The sequence below is a fragment of the Trachymyrmex cornetzi genome, unplaced genomic scaffold, assembly GCF_001594075.2.
Source record: "Trachymyrmex cornetzi isolate Tcor2-1 unplaced genomic scaffold, Tcor1.1 scaffold118, whole genome shotgun sequence".
In the NCBI taxonomy this organism is placed as follows: Eukaryota; Metazoa; Arthropoda; class Insecta; order Hymenoptera; family Formicidae; genus Trachymyrmex; species Trachymyrmex cornetzi.
In genome coordinates, this window is record NW_017295740.1 from 56,633 (window position 1) to 57,133 (window position 501).

The following is a 501-nucleotide window of genomic DNA, read 5'->3' on the forward strand; positions in this document are numbered from 1 at the left end:
CGGCTATATTTTCTTTATTTTTATACATTTAGACTAAAAAAAATTATTATAAGTACTTCAATGTATATACTATTAGATGCCATGAAGCACATTTCAATAAATGTTTGTCTATACTACTAAAAAAAATCGTGAAAATCATCTTATTTTCCGCATCCCAACTGAGTATAACCCCTTAAGTTATTGTACGATAATTTTAGTATATGTTAATTACATCACCGTTGCATATTATTTTCTGTTGTATTACGACAAATATATCAATTTGGCTCGTAGCTCCTGAATTTTGGTTTTGAATTTGTATTATCTGAGCCGCTTATTTAATATTTTAATCTATAATTGTGTAAGGAAAAAATAGTCTTAAAGGACAATGATCCAGTTTGAGGTACAACACGTTTGGACAAAGCCGAGAAACGCGTTATATACGAGGATTAAGTCCTCGGATCATAAGCTGTACACACACACACACACACACACACACACACACACACAAACACACACACAAAC